The sequence below is a fragment of the Trichechus manatus genome, unplaced genomic scaffold (genome assembly GCF_000243295.1).
Source record: "Trichechus manatus latirostris isolate Lorelei unplaced genomic scaffold, TriManLat1.0 scaffold00034, whole genome shotgun sequence".
In the NCBI taxonomy this organism is placed as follows: domain Eukaryota; kingdom Metazoa; phylum Chordata; class Mammalia; order Sirenia; family Trichechidae; genus Trichechus; species Trichechus manatus.
Genome location: NW_004443970.1, coordinates 7813733 through 7829786, shown reverse-complemented (window position 1 = coordinate 7829786; position 16054 = coordinate 7813733). Strand labels below are relative to the sequence as shown.

Here is a 16054-nt window from a genome sequence, read left to right as displayed (position 1 = left end):
TCTTTCGGAATAAAGAATTTGTTAAATCTAAAGGCCAGAACAATTGGATTAATTCTTGAGGAATACTAGAACTAAGGCATTAAAAAATTATCAACTAGAATGACTCCCTTCACCCTTGGTTTTCATTCCAAAGTTCAAATTTATACTTAGAATTAATGATTTCGTTTTCAGTATGAAACTTCTCTTTGTACGCAGGAGCTGGGTATTTTAACAGCACTGTAGTTCCTGGGTGACACAAACAGTTAAACACTTGGCTACTAACTGAAAGGTTGACAGTTTGAATCCACCCAGAGGTGTCTTGGAAGAAAGTCCTGGCGATCTATTTCTGAACGAGGATAGCCATTGAAAACCCTATGGAGCTCAGTTCTACTCTGAATTATGAGGTTGTCACAAGTTTGAATTTATTCAGTGGCACTGGTTTTTAAAAAATCTTTATTACTGGCTTAAACATAACTGGCCTTATCTTAGCATTGAGATATTATTGTCATGATAAAGAATTGCCTGAGTGAAATTGCTGGAGGACCTATACATGGAATATGCACGTTATCTAATGAAAATTAGTGTCAGACTCAATCAATAAAACTACGTGAAGGAACATAAATTCTTCCTAAGGACATCTCTGAGGTGTTCATTGCCCCATTTAGACCTTGATGCCACTTCTTCATAGAGTCTGTCAAAAGTGGATTGTCTCTTTTGTGAAGTGTCATTAAGGAACACAGTAACCTATAGCATTGTATCCTTGCAGGGAATTCTCCATGGGAAAACTATATATTGTTTCATAAGGTGAGAGGAGGTGAATCATTATCATTTTAGCCATTTGAATTTGGTAAAATAGTCCCACTTTCCCTGGACAGTGCAAAGAGTTAACATGGGTGGCTGCTAACTGAAAATGTTGGAGGTTTGAGTCTATCAGAGACATCTTGCAAGAAAGGCCTGGTGATCTACTTCTGAAAAATCAGCCATTGAAAACACTGTGGAGCACAGTTCTACTCTGACACACTTGGGGTTGCCATGAGTTGGAATCGACTTAGCGGTAATTGATTTCCCTTATTGTAAAATTTGTGAATTTAGTATTAGCTCATTGGGGGTAGAGGCAGAATTTTTTTTTTCTTCACTGTGGAATATAACTTACTAGACATTTCAAATCAGGTTGCTCATAATCATTGTCTAATTCAAAGCACCCATAGCTGTCAAGTCAATTCTGTAGGACAGACTAGAGCTGCTTCATAGGGTTTCCAAGGCTGTAATCTTTCAAGAAGCAGACTGCCACATCTTTCTCCCATGGAGCGGCTGGTGGGTTCGAACCGCTGACCTTTTGGTTAACAGCTGAGCACTTAACTACTGTGTCACCAGGGCTCCATAATTAAAGTAGATGCTCTAAATAATTATGTAGTTTAATAACTAAGATTCCATGATAATTTTTGGTTTCATTGCCTTTTTCTTCCCCTTTAAACAGTTAATTTACTATTATATGTGTCATTCATTTAGTGAACACCTGCTGTTTACAGGCTTGTTTTGAAAACATGATGTTAATGATGTACACGTCAGTGTGTACAATACAAGCTTATAGTTTTGACCATATTTTTTTTCTTTTTTTTTTGAAGTTTTTGTTGTTTAGTGAAAGTGTACAGAACAGATATTTTAGTTTCCCATTCAGCAATTTATATACAACTTGTTTTTGTGACATTGGTAGCCATATTTTTCTAATATGCAGTTCTGCCATTAAAAAATAACGTGTAAAATTGAAAAATATGGCTGGCATAAAAATTTCAGCCTAAAAAATCTGTGCAACTCCAGTTCATTATGGAAACAGGTTGGCGCTTTCTTCATTGCTAGGGTGTTGGTAGTGTTAGGTGCCATTGAGTCGATTGTGACTCATAGTGACCTCATGCACAACAGAACGAAACACTGTATAGTCCTGCGCCATCCTCACAATCATTGCTGTGTTTGAGCCCATTGTTGCAGCCACTGTTTCAGTGTATCTCGTTGAGAGTTTTCCTCTTTATCTCTGACCCTGTACTTCACCAAGCATGATGTCTTTCTCCAGGGACTGGTCCCTCCTGATAACATGTCCAAAATACATAAGGTGAGGTCTTGCCATCCTCCCTTGTAAGAAGCATTCTGGCTGTACTTCAAGACAGATTTGTTTGTTTTTCTGGCAGTCCATGGTACTGTCAGTATTCTTTGCCAATACCATAATTCAAAGGCGTCAGTTCTTCTTCTGTCTTCATTATTCATCGTCCAGCTTTCGCGTGCATATGAGGTAATTGAAAATACCATGGCTTGGGTCAGGCACACCTTAGTCCTCAAAGTGACATCTTTGCCTTTTAACACTTCAGAGAGGTCTTTTGCAGCAGGTTTGCCCAATGCAGTTCGTTGTTTGAGCTCTTCACTGTTGCGACCATGGGCATTGATTATGAAATCGTTGACAACTTTAGTATTTTCTCCATTTATCATGATGTTATTTATTGGTCTAGTTGTGACAAATGAGTACTTCCAGCATTGCATCTGTTTGTTGAAACATCTCAGTCAGCATTCTGTCAATTCCCAGAGCCTTGTTTTTTGCCAGTGCCTTCAGTGCAGCTTGGATTTCTTCCTTCAGTACCATCAGTTCTTGATCATATGCTACCTCCTGATAGGGTGAAACGTCGACTAAATTCATTTTGGTGCAGTGAACAGTGACTCTGTGTATTCCTTCCATCTTCTTTTGATACATCCTGCGTCATTTAATTTTTTGCCCATAGAATCCTTCAGTATTGCAACCTGAGGCTTGAATTTTTTCTTCAGTTCTTTCAGCTTAAGAAATGCCGAACGTGTTCTTCCCTTTTGGTTTTCCAACTCCAGGTCTTTGCACATGTTATTATAATACTTTACTTGGTCTTCTCAAGCTACCCTTTGAAATCTTCTTTTCAGCCCTTTTACTTCATCATTTCTTCTGTTTGCTTTAGCTACTCTACATTCAAGGCAAGTTTCACAGTCTCTTCTGATATCCATTTTGGTCTTTTCTTTCTTTCCTTTCTTTTTAATGACCTCTGGCTTTCTTCACGTGTGATTTCCTTGATGTCATCCCACAACTCGTCTGGTCTTCTGTCATTAGTGTTCAGTGTGTCAAATCTGTTCTTGAGATGATCTCTGCATTCAGGTGGGATATACTTAAGGTCGTACTTTGACGCTCGTCGACTTGTTCTAATTTTCTTCAATTTCAACCTGAACTTGCATATGAGCAATGGATGGTGTGTTCCGCAGTCGGCCCCTGGCCTTATTCTAACTGATTATATTGAGCTTCTCCAACATCTGTTTCCACAGATGTTGTCGATTTGATTCCTGTGTATTCCATCTGGCGAAGTCCCCCTGTATAGTTATTGTTTATGTTGTTGAAAAAAGGTATTCGCAATGAAGAAGTCATTGGTCTTGCAAAATTCTGTCATGCAATCTCCTGTTTCTATCGCCAGGGCCATATTTTCCAACTACTGATTTTTTTGTGTTTCCAACCTTTGCATTCCAATCACCAGTAATTTTCAGTACATCGTGATTGCATGTTTGGTCAATTTCAGACTGCAGCAGTTGGTAAAAGTCTTCAATTTCTTCATCTTTGGCCTTAGTGGTTGGTGCATGAATTTGAATAATCATCATATTAACTGTACTTCCTTGTAAGCGAGTGAATGTTATCTTATCCCTGACAGCATTTCACTTCAGGATAGATCTTGAAGTGTTCTATTTGACGATAAATGCAACACCATTTCTCTTGAATTTGTCATTCCCGGCATAGTAGACCATATGATTGTCCGATTCAGAATGGCTAATAGCAGTCCATTTCAGCTCACTAGTGCCTATGATATTGATTTTTAATTATTCCATTTCATTTTTGACGACTTCCAATTTTCCTAGATTCATACTTCTGCATTCACGGATGTTTGCAACTGTATCTTTTCATTTTGAGTCGTGTCACATCAGTAAATGAAGCTCCTGAAAGCTTTACTCCCTCCAGGTCATTAAGGTCGACTCAACTTTGAGGAGGCAGCCTTTACCCAGTTATATTTTGAGTGCCTTCCAGCCTGAGGGGCTGATTTTCCTTTCCGGCACTATATCAGACAATGTTGTGCCACTGTCTATAAGATTTTCATTGGCCAAGTTTTTCAGAAGTAGATTGCCAGGTCCTTCTTCCTAGTCTGTCTTAGTCTGGAAGCTCCGCTGAAACCTGTCCACTAAGGATGACCCTGCTGGTATTTGAAATACTGGTGGCATAGCTTCCAGCATCACAGCAACATGCAAGCCACCTCAGTACAACAAACTGACAGATGGGTGGTGGATTGCTACAGTACTTAGTTATAATTTCTTAAAGACTCTAGATTTGACTAAACTCTAGAGCTGTTATCACGATCAGATTTTCCTAGCTCGTTTAACCTTAGGGCATTGCTTCACATTCTCTAATTGGATTACTACAGTATTTCATCCTTTGAATTTGTTTTGCTTTGCTGAGGAATAGTTTATAGGTTAAGAAACTGTATTTCTGAAACATTAAATAAAACTTCAGGAGATGATAAATAGTTTCCTTAATGGGAAAGTGAATGGGCATTAATTTATCAGTGAATTAGAAAAAATGTCATCGTTTTGAGAAGGCAAGGAAGACCAGCAGTTTAATGCATAGGGTATGATTTCCTGATATACTTATCTAGATCTCCTTATCACATCTTAAGTGGGATCAGTGTGTTATCAGTAGTAGGGAAACTGCTACCTTGTGACTTTTTGAACTTCAGTTTTCCCTTCTAAGTTAGGAATAATGTGTACTTCTCAGCGTTGTTAATGAGAATTAAATGAGAGCATATAAAGGAGATAGACTATGTCTTTGCAAATAGCCTTCCCAAAATACTACTACCTAGTCATCTACTCTGCTCTTTGAGTCCAGTTTAGTGGACTATGGAGACTTGGTGGCGCAGTGGTTAAGCGTTCGTCTGCTAACCAAAAGGTCAGCAGTTTGAATCCACTAGCCACTCCTTGGAAACCCTATAGGGCAGTTCTGCTCTGTCCTATAGGGTCGCTATGAGTTGGAATCGACTCCACGGCAGCAGGTTTGGTTTTTGGTAGGGGGCTATAGGAGTAAGCACTAATGAGAAGCTATCTAACCTCATGGAATCTGGGAATGGAGATATAGAAGATAATTTGGAAATATAATTGACAGAATTTGTCAGTGAATTGCTTGTGGTAGAGAGCAGGAATAAGGGAAGAGGTCAATAATGCTAGTACTGTAGAGAAGGGGGGCTTCGAGTATGTTTAGGGAACATGCATGGTTAGTGGTTGGTGAGAGGAGGGGTGTTACGAATTAAGTTGTTGCAGTAGAGCTAATCTTTAAAGGAAAACTTTCTTCTTATTTTCTAGTTGAACAGTTTGATGTAGGACAATTGACTAGGAAGCTAGTAACTTACTAGCTAATCTAACTAGTCATTCTAACACAACACCATTGTAGTTTGCTTAATTTAAATTTATATCATAGCAAAATAGCAAATAAATACATGGCATGTATGGTCCCAACTGTGAATGTTACGTCTATGCATATTAGAGGCCTTATCATTGTCTTCCTCGTTGCTATCCCTACTCAAACCCCCAAGGTTTTTCTCCTTTCCTAGTACTTCACCACCGTAAGTTTCTGATGATTTGTACTTTTAATCATTTCCTGGTGATCTGGCCAACTTCAGTTCCAAATCTCTCCTAAGCTTGTGCTGAGCAGGGCTCCTCAGGTGGCTGTTGAGGTATCAAGCTGCCTGTAATACCATCCAGGGTCCTTCAGTGGTACAGACAGTTTGTATTTGACTACTAACCTAAAGGTTGGCAGTTTGAACCCACCCAGTGGCACCATGGAAGAAAGGCATGGTGATCTGCTTTTGTAGAGATTATTGCCAAGAAAACCCTGTGAGCAGTTATACCCTAACACACAGGGTTGCCATGAGTCAGAATCAACTTGCCAGTAATGGGTTTGGTTTTTGGTAGTTCTTTCCAAAGCAAGGCAGCTTGCAGTCAGATCTTGCACCATCATCTCCTGTCCCCCTGTGATGTTTATTTCCTTTTCAGATCCCCATGACCATGTGTGAGGCTTGAGTGAGCATATATCAGCTGCTGGGCAGCTGCCTGCTTTTTTGGACCTAGGAGTGCATGAAAGAATCCTGACAGGTTAATGGCTCAGATACACTTTGGCAGAAAGCCATTCTTTAAGCTTTGAATTGTGGTTAAGACCACTTTTTCAGTGTTTTTTTACTTTACCACAGATATAGGTTTGATCATTATAATATGACATGTGATAACAGGAAGCTATAATTTTAAGTTATAATTTATATAATTTGTAATTAATTTTAAGTTATAATTTTAAAGAAACTTATTCTTTTGGATATTAACACTTAAGCAAAAAGGCATTTTCTTATTCATGTAATGCTGTTACCGGTATGTAAAGCGTTTTGAAAATCTCTTCTTCCCTATCCTGGACATAGGAATTTTGATTCTGACCATTTTATTGTTTTAGTTTATTGAATATTTTTCCTTTTACCTCATATGTAGGGTGTCCATAATATCCTATTTTACATATTTAAAAAAATGGGAATTGCCGTCTTTCCTTTTTTCCCTTCGAGACAGTCTTCTTTGAAACAGCTTAGTGCCTTATAAAACCTGAATCATATTCTTTCTTTTGTGCATTAGACCTTATTTTGGCTACTCTCTCTATAAATCTTGTGGTCTGCTTTATTTAAAAGGAAAATAAAAAGACAGATGCACTGTTCGATTCAAATGCTTTAGAATACCAAGCTGTGTGTCAGAGGTTTGGCTGTTAAAGAAATTCGCCAAACATGGTTTGATGGAGATTGAGCTGGTACTGTGTCTGTGTAATTTCTACTAACAGAAAAAAGAAGAATGAAAAACCTCTTCATTAAACTGACAAAAATGTCTCTGTAGATTTGTGGCCCTTTAAATTCAGAATTATGGTGGACGATGTAAACACTAAGTCAAGAGACACAGTCCTCGCTGCAGTTGTAACGTAGTCTCCGTGTGCAAGGAAAATGCAAGAGTTATAGTATGTTATGGAAAGGGGTTCTCAGATTAATGACATACATATATATGTGTGTCTGTCTATACATCTATGTCTGTGTATGTATACAATAACCAAGGTATGGTTCCCATAGCAGATGCGTTTAGATTTTCTGAATTTTATATATTTATAGCTTTGGAAAACATTTTCTTGATGTCTAGTAATGAAAGAAAAATTTACGTTCTTCACTGATAAAAGTTAGTCATTAGCTGAAGGATCCGCAGGGAAGTGAAAGAGGGTTTTCTTTCAGATTTTTGCTCCTCCGCTCCTTCCAGCTGAAGCAAACCAAATTTTATATGACATCAGGGATCATTTTAGGTTTGATTAGTGCACTTTACAGTCCTATCATAAAAATTCATTTTCTTCAAAGACCTTTAGATGATTTGTTACGTTTTCCCCTCATGCAATAACCTGGTCACCCTCTTCAAATTTTAGTATCCTGAATTTAACTGCAGTTAAATGCAGAGTATGTGAGAAATCAGGAGCATTATACTTTAGTTACATTTTGAACCAAACTTACCAATATGTGAACCTGGGCGAGGTAGTTTCTAAGCTGGTTTCCTCACCTGTGTAGTGAGGATAATAATAGCATCTGCCTTATAAGATTGATGTGTGTATGAAGTGAGATGCATACAAATTACCAAGCACAATGCCTACCCTCCAGTAGCTATTGTAGTGTAAACCTCACGTACATAGGGACTGTTTCTTATTTACTGCTATGTGCTACCAGTGTCTGATACAGTGCCTAACACATTATTGGCACTTAAGTATTTGTTGAATGGCGAATGAAAGGAAAAAGAAAAAAGGAATCAGAAGCTAATAGAATAATTTCTCTTCTCGGTTTTAGGTGAAATAGACAAAAGAAGCCAATTTTTAAATCAACAACAGGAATATTCTGAATCCTAGTACATGTTCAGCATATTTCTATGACATTGCATATTTATTTTTAAATGCTTACTTTTAAGACATGATTTTGCCATACAGAGGATCATGGGTGATCCTAAAGTTCTGTGTAGCAACATGAAGGAGAGAAGATTAAGATTATTGGAATCTGTGAAGTGGGATTTGGATGGAGAAGGAAGAGAACCAGTTATGTTAAGACTTAATAACTTTTCTTAATATGAAATACATGCATTCTGGAATGTTACAGCAGAGAACTAGAATTCACAGCCTTCCAAAATTTTGATGTTAAAGTATAAAGACAGTATGAAAAGTCCAGTAGAGAATTTTTTTTTTGAAAACCAGCCGTACATTCTGAAAACTTTGTGTGTGTGTGTGTGTGTGTGTGTGTGTGTGTAAGATACCTACAGAAAAATATACAAATCATAAATGTACAGTAAGGTGAATTTTCACCAAGTTAATATACGTGTGTGACCATCACCTAGATGAAGAAATAGAACATTACCAGCTTTCTAGAAGCCCTTCTTATAGCTTTTGTACTCCTCCCTCTCCTCAGAGGTGATATGTATCCTGTCTAACACTATAGATTTAGCCTGATTGTGGCTAGATTTCTTAGTTTTGCCTGTTGTTTGAACTTTGTATAAATAACAACAAACAAATACAACCATACAATTTTGTACTTTTATTGGTATGTCTGGCTCCTTTTGTTAAACATTACGTTTGTGAGTATAATCCAAATGAAGCATATGCAGCAGTAGTTCACTTCATTGCTGAATAGCATTTCATTATCTGATTATACTACGCTTTATCCAATCCTTTGCCGGTGGTCACCTGGTGTTTCTAGTTTGGGGTTTTTATATCTAGTGATGCTTTGAATGTTCTTGTACATGCCTTTTGATACCCATTTGTACCCACTTGGGGTATAGCATTTTGACTTTTTTTTGTGTGTGTGTATTTTAGATGAGGGTGTACAGAGCACATTAGTTTCTCATTAAACAATTAATACACATATTGTTTTGTGACATTGGTTGCCACCCCCCACGGCATGTTAACACTCTCCTCTTCTTGACCTTGGGTTCCCTGTTACTAGCTTTCCCGTTCCCTCCTGCCTTCCGTTCCCTCCTGCCTTCTGGGGGCCATACTCTTGAGGGTTCTCCAGTCTCTGTCAGGCCAGTAAGTCTGTAGTTTGGTTGGTTTTTTTTTTTGTGAGTTAGGATTTTGTTCTACAATTTTCTCCAGCTCTGTCCAGGACCCTCTATTGTGATCCCTGTCAGAGCAGTCGGTGGTGCTAGCCGGGCACCATACAGTTGTGCTGGACTCAGTCTGGTAGAGGCTGTGGTACTTGTGGTCCATTAGTCCTTTGTACTACTCTTTCCCTTGTGTCTTTGGTTTTCTTCATTCTCTTTTGCTCCAGACGGGGTGAGACCAGTGGATTATCTTAGATGGTGGCTCACAAGGTTTTTAGACCCCAGACACTACCCACCACAGTCAGATGTAGAACATTTTCTTTATAAACTGTGTTATGCCAGTTGAGCTAGATGTTATGCCAGTTGAGCTAGATGTTCCCTGAGATCATGATCCCCAGCCCTCAGCCCAGTAATTCGGTCCCTCAGGGAGTTTGAATGTGTCTATGGAGCTTCCATGACCTTGCTTTGGACAAGTTGTGCTGGCTTCCCCAGTATTGTGTACTGACGTTTTGACTACTTTTGAACTTCATCAGCAACAGTAATCTCAAGTCAGCAAGCATATACTTTAAACTATTTCAGTGGTCTAGTGATGTCACTACTTTTCTCAGGTGCACTTTTATTAAGATAAAGTCATGGGCCTTAGTGCAGCATCTAATTGCGTGACATTGCATCTGAGTTTCTTCCGTTCCAGAAGCTAAATCAGGATTGATTTAGGGACAGGCCCATTGAACCTAACTGTTAGAGGGAAACATTTCTTTTCTACTCTTGATATTTCCTTCCATGTGATGGGAGCTTACTAGTATAATGATTGGCCTGTCTTCACCAGAGTTGTCATTTGATTCCTCATGAGGTACTTGCAGTATTTTACCTCTAAAGTATTAGGACTCTAGAGTCCACCTTTAAATCTGGGAGGTTCTTTGACTTAATATAGTTATTTTTCCAGCCTGTTAACCCTTTTGGGATAAGAATTTATTCTGAGAAGCCCTCTGAGATGTGACTTATTTTCCTTCCACTCTGAAAATCTTGTTGACCCTCTGTGCTGTAATGAAGCCTCCCTACTACAAATCATTGATGGTCACTTCTTGGGGATCTGATCTATATCAGTGCCAAACACCCTTGTTCACCTGTCCTGAACAGTGGCTGTCTCCCCAGACAAATATACTATGTACTAAATGTTGCATATATTTTCAAGAGTAGCACTCATGGAGCCCAGGTTAAGAAGTTCTGTTAGCAATGGTTGTACCTTATGGACTTAAAATTTCAGCTTAGGTAAGAAAAATAAATGTCTATTTTACTTTTGCTGGATTTTAAAAAATAGTCTCACTATGTTGGAAAACACATTTTAAAGATGAAAGGAAAGTTAATACCTCTTCTGATCAATGTCAGGCATGTTTCTTCCTGAAACAAGTTTTTGAGTGACTGGCTAGGTAGACTTCAGAGATTCAGTATTACTGCTATTGACAACCTCAACATCTCGGCAGAAATATTGTAGAGAGAAAAAAGTCTTTACAGCTCATAATTCGACGTGGGGGTGAGAAACAGGAGGGAGAGTACAAGGAAGAAAAATATGTGACTTCATCTTGTATGTACAAGCCAGTTTTCCATGATTGCTTTGTGGATTTTCCATGGAAGATGTTCAGTCCCAAACAGGCTTTCTTGAGTTGTTTGCAGGCTCTGTCTGGACTGTCCTTCCAGGGAAGTATAGATTCTAGGACAGACTTCACCATGCCATCTCTTTCCTTCTGCATCTCTGTCTTGATGGTAGCAGGGGCCATTTATCTACAGATACACAACACTCACACTCCTCAGGTTCTTTTTTATTTGTTTTGGCAACCGACTTGTTGTTTGTCATTACTGAGTTACTGGGCAACTGCTGCCACCTGACCTGAACATAGTTGTGGTGTGATTGATTACTTTTGTGTGTAGCCTTTCTAGCCATGATCTTGTAACTCTCACCCAGGTGATTGTGTGATAGGGAAATTGTGGCCTACCAAGGGGATTGGTCAGTTTTACCTTAAAAGAGCTAATTCCAGAAGAGAGAGGAGGCGTACACCATCACCAAGGAAGGAGAGACCCGACAGTAGGAGACGGCACGGTGGGATTCCCAGCCCTTGGAGAGAGAAGGCGGAGTGCGTTTTGGCAGAAGCTGACGGCTAGGGAGAGGCTATCCTGGTGGAAGAACTGTATCCTGAGTGTTCCTGAGCCTGAACTGTAACTGTTACTTCCCTAATAAACTCCATAATTGTGAGTACGGTCTATGAGTTCTGTGTGGCCATTGCAACGAATTATCGAACCCAGTAGAGAGTGCTGTGGAAGGGGCAGTTGGTGTCAGAATTGGTAAAGATGACAGAGAGATAGAGACTTTTCTGGCCTCCGCCTCATGGGAGTCAGCCTTGCGCTGCTGATCTTGGTTCTCCTTCCTCCTTGTGGAGTTGGAAGAGGTCAGATACCACCCCCATGCTGTTTTTATAATACTCCTTCCTCTTTAAGCCATAGTTTAAGGCAAAACTAAAACATCAAAAACCAAAAACCTGTTGAGTCAATTCCGACTTACAGTGACCCTACAGGACAGAGTAGAACTGCCCCATAGGGTTTCCAAGGAGCGGCTAGTGGATTCATACAGCTGACCTTTTGGTTAGCAGCCAAGCTCTTAACCACTGTGCCGCCAGGGCTCCAAAACTTCAAAAGGTAATACAAATATATACATGTTTTGATGGATCCATTTCAGTTTCACTGTATTCATTAGAGTAAATATCATACAGTAATCCAGTCTTCAAGGAGTACCAGTACCAGTTGCTGGCGAATTGATTCCAACTCATGGTACCCCCATGTGTGTCAGATTAGAGCTATGCTCCATAGGGTTTTCAGTGGCTGATTTTTGGGAATTAGATTGTCAAGTCTTTCTTCTGAGTACCTTTCGGTGGTCTTGAACCATCAACCTTTCAGATAGCAAGTCAGGCACGTTTTACCATTGCACCACCCAGGGAGTAGTGGTGTTTTATTGCATGCTTACTTGGTGCTAGGCACTCTTAAACACTTTATATTTATGAATCTTTCTAATTCTTGGAAGAACACTATGTGGAAGTACTTTTATCTGTGTTTTCAGTTGAGGAAACTGAGGTACAGAGAGGCTAAGTAACTTACTTGTCCCAGGTCACACCAGTAGTTTTCATTAAAGCCTAGTTCCTGAATCCATTCATTTACCACAGCTCTTGACTTCCTCTCCCATGATTTGTACATATCATACATCTTCGTGTGTGTTCTCATCAGAGAACTTTTAAGGTTTTAACTTTTAACTTTTAAGGCACTTTTAAGGTCTTGACACTGCCTTACCCAGATCATCTTTCCTTTGTCCATCTGCTGAGGACATAAGAGAGGCAAAAGAAGAACACAAACTAAATTATGAAGATCAAGAAACTGTGACTAAAATGTCCCATTTGTAAAGGCAGTTCATAAAATTAAGTGATGTATCTGAAAGAGTTATCAGTAAAAATTAAACAGTTAAGACTGGAACCTCTTTAAGTTGCATTGTATTTCCCTTTGTGGAAGTGTAGGTTTTTCCATAAGGATGTGAATTTGATTCTTTTATTTGACTCTGGCATGTTTTTCTAAAATGGTTCACCTAGTGCAATTTGCTAACTGAGACTTTTTTTTTCTTTCTGTAAATTCTTAACCTATATGCCTGTCTCTATTTTTAAGTTTCCTATGTTCTAGACTTGGTACTTCAATGGCAGTTAATGCCTAAACCAAAAAACTAAACCCACTGCCATCAATTCGATTTCCACTCAGAGCAACCCCCTGTATTACAGAGTAGAATTGTTCCATAGGGTTTTCTTGGCTGCAGTCTTTACAGAAGCAGATCAGCCGACCTTTCTTCCACTGTGGCATTGGGTAGGTTTGAACCACCAACATTTAGGTTCGTAGACGAGTGCAAACCTTAAGCCACCCAGGAACCTTGCAGTTAATGTCTAAAGAGTGCAGTTTCATTTTGCTATTTGCTAGTACCCAAAACCAAACCCAACCCATTGCCGTCAAGTTGATCCTGGCTCATAGCGAACCTGTAGGACAGAGTAGAACTACCCCCTAGGGTTTCCAAGACTGTAAATCTTTACAGAAGCCGACTGCTACATCTTCTCCCGTGGAGGGGGCTCGAACCACCAACCTTTTTCAGTCAAAAGCCAAGCACTTTAACCACTGTTAAAGTGGTTAAACCACTTTAACCACCAGAGCTCCTATTTACTACTAAGCCAAACGTAATTAGTAAAGAAAACCATCTGTCAAGTTATATAATGCGTTCTGAAGCCAAATGGAATATTTGCTGCTGATCACCATTATCACTAATAATGTGTAGGATGTGTATGTATGTGTTTATGTATGCACATGGTTGGGGGGGGGATGAAAATGTTTATCTCATTTCATTATTCATAATTAATTCTAACTGGATAGCTGTTTGAGTGTGTATAGGTATAACTGGAAGGTGCTTTGTAACCAGCAATCTTTTCCTTATTTTGCACATGGATTTTTAATTTTTTTTTTGATAAAACAGATGGTTCTGTGTGATAAATTTCAAGAATTTATAATTACTAGATCAAATCACTGCAAACTTTGAATTATAATGGACATTGCCAGAGTGTCTTCCAAAAATGTTGGAGAAATTTAAACTTCCAGCAGAGGTCAATAAGCATTCCCGTTTCACCACTTGTACACCAGCACTGGGTATTACCAAACTTTAAATCTACAGCAAGACATTCTTAAGTAATTGTCTTATAATGAATATAAAAGCTATGCCAGGAAGTTGGCCACAGAGTCTCTTATGTGCCACCTCCCACGAATGTGTTTTAATAGCTTTGTCACCTCAGTAAGCTTCCTCAGTAAGCAGGGTCAGGCCAGCATCTTGATCAAGAGATGGGTCCTTCTCTGGGTGTGACCTTTTATTCTGATATAATATTATAAAAGTTGCATACATGCATTCATACGTGTGCACACACACATAGATATACTTTTTTTTAGACTCATTTGAAGGTAAGATACGATGCCCTTTTACTTCTAAATACTATAGTATTTCTAAAAACAAGGATATTCTCTTACATAACTACAGTACAGTGATCAAAACCAGGAAATTAAAATTGGTATCCTGTTATTTAACTTACAGATCTTATTCAGATTTTGTCAGTTGTCTAAATAACGCCTTTTATGGCAAAAGTAAATTCTGGATTGTATGTTGAATTCAGTTGTTGTGTCTTTAATCTCCTTTAATCTGGATCGTTTCCTCCAGTTTTTTGTTTGACTTTCATGTCTTTGACATTTAAAAAAAAATACAGTTCATTTATTTTGTCAACTGTCCCTCAATTTGAGTTTGTCTCATGTTTCTTCATGTTTAGATTCAGGTTATGCTTTTTGGTGGTAATCACAGAAGTGATATTGTGTTCTTTTAATGCATCATATTAGGAGGCATGAGAAGCTAATGTGTCCTCTTCAGTCTCTTGATAGATGAAATTGGAGAAGTTTGCCCAGCGTCTGATTGCCCCTGCTTTTTCAGACCATGGATTTTAAGATGCATACTTTTCATATAAAGTCTTCATATGAGATAATAATGGATACCAGCATTCTGGCAACTCAGTTGTGCCATCTGGATAGTGGGGTTTATGGCTATTGCAGATTTAATCCCGGCAAGTCCTTCCCCAGCTGTGGTTTTTTGGGTAGGCAGTCTTAACCTAATATGGTAATAATATCGGAGACAACCAAAAATCCAGATGCAGGGGTAGCTGGAGATGATGGTTTTAGTCACCCCTGTTTATATCTTTCCAGTCTTCCTGATCTTTTACGCAACTGCTTGAAGACTGTTCTTAAGTTTCTTTGATTGAAAGAGAAAAGGTAGAATAAAGGGAGTTTAAAAATAAAGAAAACACTCTTATTCAAATGTCTCTACCCACTATACAGAGTAAGAGAAGCAGTGTGCTCCTCCCCTTGATGAGGTCAGCTACAAGCATGGCATGTCCTTGAAGGCTACCCCATAGGATGTTTGTTCTCACAGAAGCGTATTTAGTAAATGTGGTAGTCCAGGAGAATGCATCATGCCATACTTATCTTTGTTATGGTAGCCAGCGACCTTGGTTACACCTAACCAGCCCAGTTTTGAGCAGCAAATAGGCACCATATTACAGTTACTTTTAATATTTTTATTTCATAAATTATATAGATAAACATGTTTGGGCATACGTTTTTGTCCATTTGTCCTAATAGCATGTAAGTTCTGTAAGGGCAGGGATTTGTATCTCTTGTTCACTCATGTATACCAAGTCCCTGTGACTGTTTGGCCCGTACTAGGTGTTCAGTAAGTATTTGGTGAATGAATGGTTCTGGAGACAAGGACAAAACTTTACATGTTGCCCTTTCTAATGAGCCTCTCATATTTTTTGTGAGTAAATTACTATGTAGTTCCGTACTACAACTTGCTTTTCATTTTTTTTCATATTATATGTTATCAAAGAATACAGTAATAATGTATATTACCTATTTGTTTCTTCCTACTGGTGGGTAAATGCCTTGAGGGTATGGATCCGGTTTCCTCATTTTTCTTCAATCAAGTGCTGCTTCATTTCACTTTCTTAAGTTACGGTACAGAAATCCCAGTCCTTTTGAACTGTGTAAAATTTATATACTGTTGCAGCAGATTTGATGTAAAATTTGATTTAATTATGAGTTTGGATTTTTTATGCTTTTCTACTTCTCTTCTGCAAATCCTTCATCAGTGTTTCTTGCCTTAATTTAAAAAAAAAAAAACAACTCATTTTATCTTTTTAATTTTTTTGTTGTACTTCAGGTGAAGGCTTACAGAACAAATAGTTTCTCATGAAACAGTAGTACACATGTTGTTTTATGACATTGGTTAACAACC

At 38.6% G+C, this 16054-nt stretch overlaps 1 protein-coding gene across 3 annotated transcripts in view; it reads left to right on the top strand.

Moving 5' to 3' along the window:
- The window catches only part of RBPJ (recombination signal binding protein for immunoglobulin kappa J region), a 123556-nt gene that overhangs the window by 62823 nt on the left and 44679 nt on the right, over positions 1 to 16054 (top strand). Inside the window, exon 1 of one of the 3 annotated variants that reach the window (XM_023730232.1) lies at positions 11341 to 11400. The exons of the other annotated variants lie outside the window; for them this stretch is intronic. The gene's annotated coding sequence lies outside the window, so the exon portion shown is untranslated. Of the gene's footprint in view, positions 1 to 11340; positions 11401 to 16054 lie in introns of those variants that run through there. 3 annotated transcript variants of the gene reach the window in all.